Here is a 15613-nt window from a genome sequence, read left to right on the forward strand (position 1 = left end):
TTATGGGGGAGAGCTCCCCGTAAAGTACTCTGGTTTGGGGGGTAGATGCTCGGGAACAGGGGGTTTCCTGAGGCTTGCTCACACCTTTGCATATGCCAAGCTTCCTTCCTCATGACCTTTGCCATGGGCGGAGTTCCTCATGCTGGCTCCCAGTTGTAACACAAATCAATCTATATACAAAACAGATTAACAGACATAGAAAACAAACTTTGGCCAAAGGCCAAATGGGAGGGAGAGATAAACTAGGAATATGGGATTAACAAGGAATAAGGATTTATTCTAAAGCACAGGGAACTATAGCCAATATTTTGTAATAACATATGGAAAAATTATATACACATATATGTATATATATGTTGTTAAGTCACTCAGTAATATCTAACTCTTTGCGACCCCATGGACTATAGCACAGAAAGCTTCCCTGTCTTTCACTATCTTCTGTCGTTTGCTCGAACTCCTATCTATTGAATCAGTGATGCCATCCAGCCATCTTATCCTCTGTCATCCCCTTCTCCTCCTGCCCTCAATCTTTTTAGCAGCAGGGTCTTTTCCAATGAGTCAGTTCTTTGCATCACGTGGCCAAGTATCAGAGTTTCAGCTCCAGCGTGAGTCTTTACAATGAACACCCAGGACTGATCTCCCTTTAGGATGGACTGGTTGGATCACCTTGCAGTCCAGAGGACTCTTAAGAGTCTTCTCCAACACCGCAGTTCAAAAGCATCAATTCTCCAGTGCTCAGCTCTCTTTATGGTTCAACTCTCACATCCATATATGACTACAGGTAAAACCATGGCTTAAATTATACAGACCCTTGTCAGCAAAGTGATGTCTTTGGTTTTTAATATGCTGTCTATGTTTGTCATAGCTTTTCTTCCAAGGAACAAGCATCTTTTAATTTCATGGCTACAGTCACTGTCTGCAGTGATTTTGGAGCTCAAGAAAGTAAAAGTTTGTCACTGTTTCCATTTTTTCCCCATCTATTTACCATGAAGTGATGGGACTGGATGCCATTATCTTAGTTTTTGAAGTTGAGTTTTAAGCCAGCATTTTCATTCTCCTTCACCTTCACCAAGAGGCTCTTTAGTTCCTCTTCACTTTTTGCCATAAGGGTGGTGTTATCTGCATACTAAGCTTGTTGGTATTTCTCCTGGCAATCTTGATTCCAGCTTGAGCTTCATCCAGCCTGGCATATTTCATGATGTACTCTGCATGTAAGTTAAATAAGCAGGTTGACAATATACAGCCTTATTGTACTCGTTTCCACGAAGGAGCCTGGTAGGCTGCAGTCCATGCGGTCACAAAGAGTCGGATATGACTTAGTCACTGAACAACAAATATATATTATATATATATATAATATATGCACATGTATATACATATACATGTGTATTATATTTAAAATTTAATCACCCTCCTGTACACCTGAAAGCAACACAATATTGTAAATTAACTATAATTCAATTTAAAAATCTAGTCGTTGGTTTATATTGTTTTCTCCACTAATCAATGACTCTTTTACTCATTTGTAGGTATTTACTGAGGTTGCCCTCTGTGCCAGGATACAGCAGTGACCACCACAAAATTTACTTCAAAACAGGAAACCTTACAAGGTAGAAGGTAGAAAGGAAAAGTAGATATAGTAAAAAACTTCACCTACATGTATGTGTGTGCTAAGTCTCTTCAGTAGCCTCCAACACTATGCTATCCTGTGAACTGTGGCCCACGAAACTCCTCTGTCCATGAGATTCTCCGGGCAAAAATACTGGGCTGGGTTGCCCTGCCCTCCTCCAGGGGATCTTCCCAACCCAGGGACTGCACCCGTGTCTCTTATGTCTCCTGTATTGGCAGGCAGATTTCAACCACTAGTGCCACCCGGGAAGACTGACCTACTTGAGCAGAACTCAGAACAGTTTCTTCTCATAATCTCAATCTCATGACTGAACACCACTCACAGCATGAATAGTAGAGACTTCAGAAGTTGTTGCCTTGTTGCACAATGGTGCAATGAGGCAGCGTTGCAAGCATTCATATATTTATTTTTACTTGAGACAATATGATTTGTGTTTAACCTCACTTATATAGAGAATATATTTATTACAGTATGTATATTATATTAATGCATATATAATTGTCAAACTAGTCTTTTAAACCAAAATTTCCCTTGTAAAATCCTTCTAAGCATTTTAATGACATATTCCCCCTACAAAATAATGATTAGATATTCCCAAGCAGAAAATTCTGAATGACTGTGTTTTGCACAGCACAAAGCTTGTAGTTAACAGTATCATATTGTATATGTAAAATTTTCCTGAAAATGTAGATCTTATGTTATGTATTATTACTATTAAAAAATAAGTAAATAAGGCAGGAGGTGATGGGTACATTTATGGCATAGAATGTGGTGATTTTTTTATAGGCATAGAATTAGCTCAAATTTCATTAAATTGTGTATATTAGATATATACAGTTATTTGTATGACAAGCCACCAAAATAAAGTGGTTTAAAAAAGACTCTGCAATGTGCATATGATTATCCTCTTCATACAACTGAAATTACATCAAAGTGTGAATAACTATTGAAACTAGGGAATCTTTTGAGAGATTTTTGTTTGTTTTGTTTGGGGTTTTTTTAAGTTTTTTATTTTTTTAATTTTAAAATCTTTAATTCTTACATGTGTTCCCAAACATGAACCCCCCTCCCACCTCCCTCCCCATAACATCTCTGTGGGTCATCCCCATGCACCAGCCCCAAGCATGCTGTATCCTGCGTCTGACATAGACTGGCGATTCAATTCTTACATGATAGTATACATGTTAGAATGCCATTCTCCCAAATCATCCCGCCCTCTCCCTCTCCCTCTGAGTCCAAAAGTCCGTTATACACAGCTGTGTCTTTTTTTCTGTCTTGCATACAGGGTTGTCATTGCCATCTTTCTAAATTCCATATATATGTGTTAGTTTACTGTATTGGTGTTTTTCTTTCTGGCTTACTTCACTCTGTATAATCGGCTCCAGTTTCATCCATCTCATCAGAACTGATTCAAATGAATTCTTTTTAACAGCTGAGTAATACTCCATTGTGTATATGTACCACAGCTTTCTTATCCATTCATCTGCTGATGGACATCTAGGTTGTTTCCATGTCCTGGCTATTATAAACAGTGCTGCGATGAACATTGGGGTACATGTGTCTCTTTCAATTCTGGTTTCCTCGGTGTGTATGCCCAGCAGTGGGAGTGCTGGGTCATAAGGTAGTTCTATTTGCAATTTTTTAAGGAATCTCCACACTGTTCTCCATAGTGGCTGTACTAGTTTGCATTCCCACCAACAGTGTAGGAGGGTTCCCTTTTCTCCACACCCTCTCCAGCATTTATTGCTTGCAGATTTTTGGATTGCAGCCATTCTGACTGGTGTGAAGTGGTACCTCATTGTGGTTTTGATTTGCATTTCTCTGATAATGAGTGATGTTGAGCATTTTTTCATGTGTTTGTTAGCCATCTGTATGTCTTCTTTGGAGAAATGTCTATTTAGTTCTTTGGCCCATTTTTTTGATTGGGTCGTTTATTTTTCTGGAATTGAGCTGCATAAGTTGCTTGTATATTTTTGAGATTAGTTGTTTGTCAGTTGCTTCATTTGCTATTATTTTCTCCCATTCAGAAGGCTGTCTTTTCACCTTGCTTATATTTTCCTTCATTGTGCAGAAGCTTTTAATTTTAATTAGATCCCATTTGTTTATTTTTGCTTTTATTTCCAGAATTCTGGGAGGTTGGTCATAGAGGATCCTGCTGTGATTTATGTCTGAGAGTGTTTTGCCTATGTTCTCCTCTTTTGAGAGTTTTTTGTTCTTACCAGCAGAAAGTCCTTTAGCACTTTCCACTTAGAACTGTCTGATCAATCTTTTTGAGAGAGAGTATGTTATTAGAATGCTTATAAGGTTTTTAGAAAGAGAATTTTCATTTAAGACTGGTCTGAGAATTATATATTCATTGAATTATCATGCACTGAATTTCTTTCAAATGTTCATTTCATGACAAATTATCATTACAAGCATGACATTTGAATATTTGCTATTTTAATTATATGAACATGCAATTTTCAATTAATTAATGCTTTTGTTTAAAAAAATGGAACCATGCTTTATAACAAGGTTTCTATATAATAGTTTTTTTGTTTGTTTTTTTTTTTTTTTACTATTTTTTTTAAAAGAAGCTACAGCTACCATGTGGGGTTTTCTCAAATTGCATTTCTTTTTTGGTTGCTTTTGAAAGTTTTTATTTTCATTTAAAATATAAAGATTTGATAAATCTTTCTTCTGTAGCAAAATATTTAATGCAGGTGTATTACTGATAGCTATTTAATTAATTATCCATGAGTTTTGACATGATATGTACTGTAAAATTTGTAGAGCTCAGGGTAAACTCAGACTATTTTCAGTATTTGTAAACATCAAAAAATCAGGACTTCACTAAAAGTGCTTACTTTATCATGACAAATATGTATGTCACATTATGTGATAACCTTAAAGGGTTGATGGCTACAAAGAAATACATCATTTGTTTCCCAGTTCTATTAGACTTGACATTTGGGAAGTGGAGAATATATCTTTCATGTGAAAACTATGATGGCAAAGATTTTCCATCATAAAACAAGTGTGAAGTTGACATTGATATTTCTTTGTAGGGGACCAAAGCCATGTATTCTTCTGGATCTAGCAAATGTTAAGATACAAACACAAAGGGCACAAAAGCCACCGACAAATCGCTGGGCTGTGATTCCCCACTCGATTACACAGAATTGTACAGGAAGCACAACTGTAAGAGTAGTGCCAACTAATACACAAGCAAAGCAGGCACTTCTCAGGAATATTCTAGGAGAAAACCAAACAAACTTTGAACCAGGTTTTTGGTGTCTGCCATAGCATCTGCAAAGTACATTCAGTATAAACCTCGGCCACCCCTAGCTCTCTTCCCTTAACCAATGCTTTCTGATTTTGGCTTGTCTTTGTGTATTTGGTTACTGTTGCTGGTATCCACTATCCAAGTCACATACATAACTGACTTTCAATCAGACCTTTTCTGAAAAAAACTTTCAGCCAAGTAGGTCACCAAGTTGAAAGTACAAATGAAAAGTCAAGAAGCCAGGAGACAAGCGAGACACAAGGAGGCAAGTTCAGAGTCATCCAGATGGATCAAATCATGACTTGGTGATTTTAACTCAGGAAAGCTGTCAAGTTCCAGTAAAATGGACTGTGTGTGCTATTTCCAGTGGGCTTGACACAGCACACTGGGCCAAGGTTTTTACTGAACTTTTATTTTAAAGTAGCGTTTACTTTGTTTGATCACTCTAAATGCTATAAATGTACATTGTAGATGAACTGTAAACCATAAATAGATAAAATACTAAATACATAATTACATGAAATCTTGCCACCATTAAAATGTCATAATAATTTTGATGTATCAATATTTACATACATACAAAGTAAGGTTTGAATTAATTTTTAGAGCCTCAATGTGCAAAAATATAGAATATGATTTTACAACTAAGTTCAACTGTAATAGGGAAGAGCAAATCTTATCCCATATCGAATCTGTTTCTTTTACTTTAACCTTTGAATTCTATTGTTTTTGCTTCTAATTAAGAATACTGCTTATATTCTGAAAAATGCAGGATATCCCATTCTCAAGACTTTGGTATTAAGGGTGTAACACTTTTCCATTCAGATGGAGATACAAAGTTGCAGAAAGTAAAATAAGGCTTACAGAAACAGTGTAACCTGACCTACACTATATAGCTGCAATAATAAAGGATTCCAACACCAAGAACTTTCATCAACCAACTACATCCCTGTCTCACGTGGCCTTTAAAACTGCCTTACAGAAACCCTTCAGGGGGTTTGAAGGTTTGGGGAGCATGAGCCACCCTTCTCTTGAATGATACTGCAATCAGTGGTTTTCTGCTCCAACTCCAACCTATTAATTATGTTTGGTCACATTGAGTGTTAGGAACATGAATGTGTTCAGTAACACAGCTTTCTCATGGTCTCTTATATCTTCTCAAATGTGTAAACTGTCAATTTTCTTTAAGCTAATTCAGTCATTTCTAAACTTCATCTTAGTCTTGTCCAAGCAAAACTGGCCTCTTTTGAATAATCAGTCAGATTTTCAGGATTCCTTTTCCTTATTCCTTCCTTCCTTTTCCTCTGAATTCTGGTATATTCCAATGAGGCTCACATATGATCTTGTCCTAAGAGAAACAACAGGGGGGGGAGGTCCCACTGGTAAATCCTGGACGTGTTTTACCAGTAAATATGACTACGTGTATAGTCTCACACATGTCTCACATGTGTCATTCTTGCAGACAATTCTGATATCATAGGAGCTACAAAAGTCAGAACTGAGGATAAGAAATAGCTCAGCAGACGGAGGAGACAGAGGGAGGGTGAGTAAGCCCAGCCACACATGGCTCTGCCTAACCCGAGGAACAAGAATCGGTTTTATCTGTGTTTCTTAGATACAAACACTGGCCCAGAGAGATGTTACCAATGAGTGAACTAATTAGGCTCTCCAGGAGACCAGTTCAGTTCAGTCACTCAGTCCTGTCCAACTCTTTGAGACCTCATGGACTGCAGCACGCCAGGCCTCCCTGGCCATCACCAACTCCCAGAGTTTACTCAAACTCATGTCCATTGAGTCGGCGATGCCATCCAACCATCTCATCCTCTGTCGTCCCCTTCTCCTCCTGCTCTCAATCTTTCCCAGCATCAGTGTCTTTTCAAATGAGTCAGCTCTTTGCATCAGGAGGCCAACGTGTTGGAGTTTCAGCTTCAACATTAGTACTTCCAATGAACATTCAGGACTGATCTCTTTTGGGATGGACTGGTTTGATTTCCTTGCAGTCCAAGGGACTCTCAAGAGTCTTCTCCAACAACACAGTTCAAAAGCATCAATTCTTTGGCACTTAGCTTTCTTTATAGTCCAACTCTCACACCCATACATGACTACTGGAAAAACCATAGCCTTGACTAGACAGCCCTTTGTTGACAAAGCAATGTCTCTGCTTTTTAATATGCAGTCTCGGTGGGTCATAACTTTCCTTCCAAGAAGTAAGCATCTTTTAATTTCATGGCTGCAATCAGCACCTGCAGTGATTTTGGAGCCCCCAAAATAAAGTTTTTATTTATTTAACAGAAAGCACACTTCCACTGTTTCCCCATTTGTTTACCATGAAGTGATGGAACCAGATGCCATGATCTTTGTTTTCTAAATGTTGAGCTTTAAGCCAAATTTTTCACTCTCCTCTGTCACATTCATCAAGAGGTTCTTTGGTTCTTCTTCACTTTCTGCTATAATAGTGGTGTCATCTGCATATCTGAGGTTATTGATATTTCTCCCGGCAATCTTGATTCCAACTTGTGCTTCCTCCAGCCCAGCGTTTCTCAGGATGTACTCTGCATAGAAGTTAAATAAGCAGTGTCACAATATACAGCCTTGACGTACTCCTTTTCCTATTTGGAACCAGACTGTTGCTCCATGTCCAGTTCTCACTGTTGCTTCCTGACCTGCATACAGGTTTCTCAACAGGCTGGGCAGGTGGTCTGGTATTCCCATCTCTTTCAGAATTTTCCACAGTTTATTGTGATCCACACAGTCAAATGCTTTGACATAGTCACTAAAGCAGAAATCGATGTTTTCCTGGAACTCTCTCATTTTTTCAGTGATCCAGAGGATATTGGCAATTTGATCTCTGGTTCCTCTGCATTTTCTAAAACCACCTTGAACATCTGGAATTTTGCAGTTCACATATTACTGAAGCCTGGCTCGGAGAATTTCAAGCATTTCTTTGCTAGCGTGTGAGATGAGTGCAATTGTGTGGTAGTTTGAGCATTCTTTGGCATTGCCTTTCTTTGGGATTGGAATGAAAATTGACCTTTTCCAGGCCTGTGGCCACTGCTGAGTTTTCCAAATTTGCTGGCATATTGAGTGCAGCACTTTCACAGCACCAAGGGCCTCACAAATATTTGGTGTCCATTGGATGAGGCTCTTCCTTGTTCTCCTATCCTTTGCCAGCTCCACACAAGTCTACTACACTTAACATTTCTAAACCTATAAGTGTGCCCCATGGATTGATACTGAGATGCTCACTGCTCACATTTGCTATCAAGTGTCTACACTTAACACCTACCTGCAACATTTTTGGGCTTGTCTTTGGCGTCACAGATGAACTTTCATAACTCATTCAGCAATCATGCCTGATGTTCCTTAGCAAAATGTGTCTCTAACACTAGCCCATAGGTATCTCCCTGAAAACTGTAGTGTTTAAAATATGTTCTCAATATTTTTAACCTCTTTTTGAAAAGTACCAGCAATCCTCTTCAGAGTCACAATGTATGGTAAATAAATTTGAAGATTTTGACAGTTGCATTGACTTTTCTCCATTGACCACAGGCAAAAAAAGAGCTCTTTTTACAGATGCTGAGACAGCTGGTGAGTTTAGTGAAAAAAAATATGCCAAACAGATAAGATTCTCAATTCAAATGTTTCTTGTATCAAAATGTGTAAATATTCAGCCCAAATGCTTTTAGGATATTTTCAATTTGTTTGTTTCAATAATCTATCTTAATAGACATTATTACGCAACAAAATTGATCAAATATATTATCAGTTTATTTTTCTTTGAAGGTTTTCCTATATTTTTGAAAAATATTGACCCTCTTAACTTCATTATAATTGGCTTCAGAATGCAATATGTTGAATTAAAGATTGACATTGCCTCAGGAAATTCTCCCTGCTGGTTGAGGCATCCCGAAGTAGTTCTTGTATATTACTTCACCTGCACTATTGTCATTTACCATGTTCAATCCCTCCCTTTTTTTGAAGCTAATCTTTGTGTTTTTCTATAGGTAGGGTTTGTTTCCAATGTTCACTTTTTTCTAAATCTGAAAATATATCAGGGTTTCCCTAATAGCTCAGTAGGTAAAGAATCCACCTACCCCTGGTTTGATTCCTGGGTTGAGAAGATATGTTCAAGAAGGGATAGGCTACCCACTCAAGTATTCTTGGGCTTCCCTTGTGGCTCAAATTGCCGGGGGCCAGCGTGAGGAATTCCGCCCATGGCAAAGGTCATGAGGAAGGAGGCTTGGCATATGCAAAGGCGTGATCAAGCCTCAGGAAACCCCCTGTTCCCGAGCATCTAACCCCAAAACCAGAGTCTGTTTTATGCTCTCACCTACACCTCTGAGAGGTGGGGGGCTCTCCCCCATAACCGTTTCTCTCGGAGAAGGAGTAAACGTGCAGCTCCAAGGCAATAAAAATTCTTGGGCGTGACAAGAGTGTTTCAGCTTACGGACTCCTCTGAAGGTTATCTAGCCCACCTGTATAGGTTTGTCCGGCCACATGTGATTGTTTACAGCCTCCAAATCTGAGAGGCATGAGATGTTTTAGACTTACTAAATGCAAATTATTTTGGGGAATTAGAAATTATTAGTATAGTGTGTTGGTTAGGAATTATATTGGTGAAGGGTTCTTCATTTGCTGTGTCAATAATTGCTGCTAATTCCCTGCTCTGGGTGGGACAAAGCTGTCTCAGGTCAAACCTCTCTGCTGACAGACTAGCTTGTGTGACAGGATTATCCATACTGCTGCCACTAGGCACATGATTGTTTACTACCTCTTAACCGTAAACAGCACAGAGAGTTTTGGAGTATTTTGAGAGTCTTAATTAGCATAGGACTTTTTCTTCTTGTTGAGTCAATGATTGCCGCCAGGCCTCCATATCCTTAGGCACCTGGGAATATATTAATCAATGTATTTGGAGTATAGCAAAGGAATATAGTAGTTTTTGATGTTAGCAATACTAGACTTTTTGAGTTAATGGATTTTCTCTTTTGTAATAGATCACTGTGCTTTGTTATAAATCACTGCGTCCTTGCTATGTAAGAATGTAACTTTATCATGTCTTAAGACTAAATAGATCTTAAGGGGAGCATTGGTGAAAGGATTTTCATTTGTTGGGTTGATGTTTGCTGCTAAATCTCCATGTTCCCTACCCTTATAATGAATATAACTAGCATATAGGAAGAAATAAGTATTAACCTTTAAGCATATAGGAGAAATAAGTATTAACCTTTAAGACTAATCATGTTAACCTTGGGTTAAATAAATTCCTTTCTTGATTGTAACTCACTACACCCTCACCCTATAGGAATGCAGCTTTATTTGGAGGATGGTGCCTGGTTTAAGAAAACATCCTTCGGAAAAATAAGATTTTTGGTTATCAGAAAGAAAGGATCATAAAATGTCAGCAGGTCTCACTCATGGCCAGAAGATGATGTACCTTTTTTATACATTTATGTGAAGCACCTGATTTTGACAAAGATCAGGACTGCTGACCCCCACGTGACTCTGTATTCATCCCTATGTGTAACAAAAGGTATATAAGCAAACCCAAAAATAAAGAAATCGGATCAGTTTCCGGAAAGACTGATTCCCCCATGTCGCTTCTTTCTTGCTCCCGTTTTTCTGGCTGAATTCCCATCTGGAGCATGGATGCTATTCCACGTAATCCAAGTTATTCAGCCTCCTTTTCTCCACTAATCTTCCTACTACACTATCCATTTCTAATCTCTCTATATCTGTGATTAAATATGTATTTTTCCAAAGATGCCAACTCCGTCCCCCCACCTTCGAATCACCCTGGATCCACCGGGGCTGGACCCCGGCATCAAATAGCAAAGAATCTGCCTGCAGTGCATAGATTTCATCCCTGGGTTGGGAAGATCCCCTGGAAAAGGGAAGGGCTACCTACTCCAGTATTCTGGCCTGGAGAATTCCATGGACTGTTTAGTCAGGTGTCCAAAGAGTTAGACACGACTGAGTGACTTTCATTTCACTTCAGTCATTACACACTTTTATTATAATTTTCCAAAAGAAAATGGCAATATGCAATCAATATATTAATAATATGGTATATAACCAGATTTTAGAAGATGCTTTTAGTCAATTTACAACCCGATATTAACAGGTTAATAAAATTATTGACATTAGTATAACTTTAAAAAGAATCCTTCAAAGCTTACATCTTCTAATTGATTTCTTGAAAGTGTATTCTGCCATGCTGACATATACACATAAATTTATAGACGTAGATATTATACTATCTAGCTAAAATCTTTGTTATGTATATTTGGTGGTTGACTAGTTAAGTTACAATAAACATGTTTGCATACATATGTACGTATATAATATTTATAATAACCACAAGAAATATAAGGTTTTGTCTTTTATGTTTATAATAGTGTAGGTGACTTGCACACAATTTAAGCTGTATTTTTATAGCAACCAATTCAAGTGCATTTCTGCTCCAGAGGTTTCTTAATGTAATAGGAAAAATGTTTCTTCCATGATACAGTGAATCCCCAAAATCTGTCTTTGGATTTGTATGCCACAGAAAAAAATTATTTTATACTGAATTTTAAATCTGATTTGACAATAATGTTCATGGTACTATTTCACTTTCAAGAGAATAAACATCCAAAGGTTTCTTTTGATTTTATAAATTGCCTGAAAAGGAAAAAAAAAAAAATTAGTAGAATTTATCGATTCTCTATCTGAAACTACTCATAGTACTGATATAAAAGCTACCATTTAAGTCTTTCCAAATTTTTCTAATAATGGAAGCTACATGATAACAGACTGCTTTTTTTCTTCTTACATACACAAGACAATTTGAAATGAAAATCATAAAATTAATCTGCAAAAAGATTGCACAAGTTAGATCACTACTGGCCATTTACTACAGGGATAGTGGAAGCAGCAGTGACAAATTAGGTGACCAATGCATCCCTCTGCTTAAACCTGAGCACAGTTTGTTTTATCAGAGAGGCCCCTGTGTGATGTTCTTAAGAGAGACATGTTAGCTCCCCTGGATCTGGAAAGGGCTAGAGAAAGAAGGTCACCTCTGTCCATTGTTCACACTTAACCTGATGTTAAAAGGACCACTCTGTGGGCCACTGTGTTATCTCACTCACTACCAACCAGACCATGGAGGAAGCTGGAGGCAACAGATAATATTGCCACTGTTTTATTCACAAAAATGTGAAAGTCCAGAGCAAATGGTAGCCTGCTGGAATCTGGAACAGCAAAGATAAATCATGATTTATGGTCACTATAGTTTTAACGGACATGAGTGGACATTGTAATTGGGCTCCCACATAAAGCTGCAATCTTAGAGTTAGCCATGCCCTTAGTGAGAGTTGAAATACAAATACAAATAATAATAGTAATCCTATAAAGAGCGGCATGAGGTGAACATGCACACTTCAGAGGTATGTGTGTATTTGTGTGTAAGAGGCCACACAATCCCTTAAAGCTTCATTACAAGTCATCCTTCATGTGAGTTTGGAGCTTGAATTTGTTACATATATATGAACACACAGACAACAACCACAAAAAATAAAATAAAATAAAATAAATAAATCACTTGCAGTACAACTCTTCCAATGTGATTTACAAAAAAAAAAAAAGAATTCCTCAAGCCATTGTCATATGAAAAAGATCCAACACATGAATTCACATTTCAAATCACAGAATTTTGAGGAAGGTAGTAAAAGTCAGCACAATCAGCAAAACCAAGTTGTTGTTGTTTTTGTTTTTGTTTTTTTGTTTTTTTTTTTTTAATGACCAGGGGTTCTGGAAATATGAGATGTAGAACAGAAAATAGGCACTTAATATGTTTCTGAAAATAAAAAGAAAATGAAAATCATTGGTAGTATGATATGGAAAAAATGTCCAAAAGAATTGAAAATCACAAAATAAAATGCAGAGTTTGGAAATGTGGAAATCAATAAGATATTCCAGATGAACTTATTTAACATTTAAATATGTATGCTTAAAGAGAAAAATCAATGGGCCAAGGGATAGATCTACTAAGAAAAAGTACAGAGAGTGTAGCACAGAGAGATAACAGGTGAATCAAGAAGGTCGAAAACAAAAATATAATCTCTCACTTAGGAGATTCCTTGCAGAGGAGATTATAGAGATTGAAAGAAAGTGTCAAAGAAATAATGACCACCCTATTTTTAGAAGTAAGTATGGACAAATTCACCTTTATTGATATTGAACATACTATAAATTAGGTTTTCAAAACTCGGTATAGCTGCAGGTGTAAACAAATAGACCTTGAAACAGAATAAAAAGTTCAAACATAGACTCATGCTTGCTTGTATGGAAACCTGACATATGATAGAGAGGGCTTTTCAGATATGTGGGGAAAGGGCAGACCACACCATAATGACATGACAATTGTTATCCATCAAATCATGGAGAAATCACATAGATTATGTTGTAACAATTACTTAACTGGCTTGATAAAAGAAAAATCTGGATGCATGCCTAGCAAAATACCTAAAGATATGTTTTAGCAAATAAAAGCAACAAAGATAAACATACTTATTATGCATTTAACTACTATTTTGAGAAGACAGGAAAGTATATAATATACCAAGGGAGCTCGGCTGAGATGAACAAGGTACAAATGTCACTTCAGGTAAAAATTTCAGGGTTGATGGACTTACGGGAGCATAGAAGGTGTAGCAGTTGTGTTTCGGGAAAAGAGACTAGGATATGTGAGCTCCAGCTAGGAAGAGCATGACATACATGGTTCAGAACAGTTACCTTTTGTTTTTAAAGATGTGTCAATTTGATAAAATCTGAGAGCTCAATGGTTAATTTGCATATCTTTGATTTCTAACACTTTTCATATGCTTATGAGTCATTTACATTTCTTTTTTTTTTAAATTTTAGTTTTTTATTTTTTAAATTTTAAAATCTTTAATTCTTACATGCATTCCCAAACATTTCTTTTCTTTTTTGATACTGATATGTCCTTTCATTATCCTGCTCACTTTCTTATACTTAAAGCAGAAAACACATTTAATATAACTGAAGTTAAAATTTCAATTTAATTGAAATTAAAATCAAATTTCTTGAAAGTTTAAGGTTGATCTCTACAGATCCCAAGACACTTCAGGCATCACTCATATCTGCAAAAGGGAAGGACTGGGAAGAGAAGATGGGTTCCCAAAACTCAAGCCAGCAGGAAAGGTTGGCCACCAAACTAGAAACACAAATCAGCTTGAAATGCCAGGTATAGAGGGTCAGAGGTTGTTTAGAACTAGAACAGGGTAAAATATAGTGAACTTGCTCAAATATTACTTTTATCAGTATTTTATTCATTCTTGTCTTCCTATTATTCTAAACTTGCTTGTTTTAGCGACATAGGTTGTATGTAAAAGAAGAGTCAGTGCTGGATGATCAGAGTTAAATACCACAATTAACTCTGCTTTTGTGCCTCTACAATCGCAATGGCTAAAGTCACAGCTGTTCAGAGCATGATGCTCAAGTGTCCTGTGTGTGCCCCACAACAGCCTCCATGGTAAGCAGTCGGAAGGCAATGCTTCTGTAGGCCTTAGCCAGTACTTTATCTTTCCTGATGCAAAGAAGTTACTCAATGTATTTATGGCAAATGAATTAGTATTAGATGCATTAAAATAATAATATCAATGAATCCTATGTTTCTTAGGAAAGTCTAAATTAAGAGATTATGTGTGTTCATAAAATGTTACCACCAAAAAACTAAGATCATGCCATCCCGTCCATGACTTCATGGCAAATAGAGGGGGGAAAAATGGAAAAGGTGACAGATTTTATTTTCTTGGGCTCTAAAATCACTGTGGACAGTAACTGCAACCATGAAATTAAAAGACACTTGCTCCTTTGAAGAAAAGCTATGATGAACCTAGATAGCAAACGATAACCTTGTATGCAAGACAGCAAAAGAGACACAGATGTTTATAACAGACTTTTGGACTCTGTGGGAGAGGAAGAGGGTGGGATGATTTGGGAGAATGGCATTGAAACATGTATGATATCATGTAAGAAATGAATTGTCAGTCTAGGTTCGATGCAGGATACAGGATGATTGTGGCTGGTGCACTGGGATGACACAGAGAGATGGTATGAGGAGGGAGGTGGGAGGGGGGTTCAGGATTGGTAACTCATGTACACACATGATGGATTCATGTTGATGTATGGTAAAACCAATATAGTATTGTAAAGTAAAATAAATTAAAATAAAAAAATAAAAATAAAATCACATGCAAATGGCCAAAAAACAATTTTTTTTTTAATAAAAAGCAGAGACATCACTTAGCTGACTATCCATATAGTCAAAGCTATGTTTTTTCCAGTAGTCATGTATGGAAGTGAGAGTTGGACTATAAAGAAGGCTGAGTGAAGATCTATTTGTTGTTCAGTCACTCATTCATGTCCAGCTCTTTGTGACCCCATGGACTACAGCATGTTTGACCTCCCTGTCCTTCACCATTTCCCAGAGCTCACTCAAACTTATGTCCATTAAGTTGGTGTTGCCATTCAATCATTCTATCCACTGTCATCCCCTTCTCGTCCTGCCTTCAGTCTTTCTAAGCGTCAGGGTCTTTTTCAGTGAGTTGGCTCTTTGAATCAAGTTGCCAAAATATTGGAACTTCAGTATCAGCCCTTCCAATGAATCTTCAGGACTGATTTCCTTTAGGCTTGACTAGTTTGATCTCCTT

This window comes from Ovis canadensis, chromosome 4 (genome assembly GCF_042477335.2).
Source record: "Ovis canadensis isolate MfBH-ARS-UI-01 breed Bighorn chromosome 4, ARS-UI_OviCan_v2, whole genome shotgun sequence".
NCBI lineage: Eukaryota > Metazoa > Chordata > Mammalia > Artiodactyla > Bovidae > Ovis > Ovis canadensis.